The sequence below is a fragment of the Penaeus monodon genome, chromosome 19 (genome assembly GCF_015228065.2).
Source record: "Penaeus monodon isolate SGIC_2016 chromosome 19, NSTDA_Pmon_1, whole genome shotgun sequence".
Taxonomy (NCBI): Eukaryota; Metazoa; Arthropoda; class Malacostraca; order Decapoda; family Penaeidae; genus Penaeus; species Penaeus monodon.
The window spans coordinates 10,123,644-10,123,925 of record NC_051404.1 but is presented as its reverse complement, the minus strand read 5'-3'; positions in this window follow the sequence as shown (position 1 = coordinate 10,123,925).

Sequence of the window (282 nt, the reverse complement as noted above, 5' to 3'; positions counted from 1 at the left end):
CCTTTTATTAATCAGTTATCTACAACTATATGAATTTTTCTACATATGCTTCAATTGTCTAGGAAAGGAACACTGTGAAAGCTCATAATACCAGAGAATATTTGTCACCCCTAGCCCTAGATTCAACAGTATGAGAGCTAACACATTTATATTTTGCTTGAGACACGATACTGTGTACCTTTACAAGGGGACCGGGCATATTATGTAATTTTCCAGGGCAGATTACCCGACCTTATCAGTCACACTTTAAATGTAACGAAATAAAACGAAAGTAGTATAGTT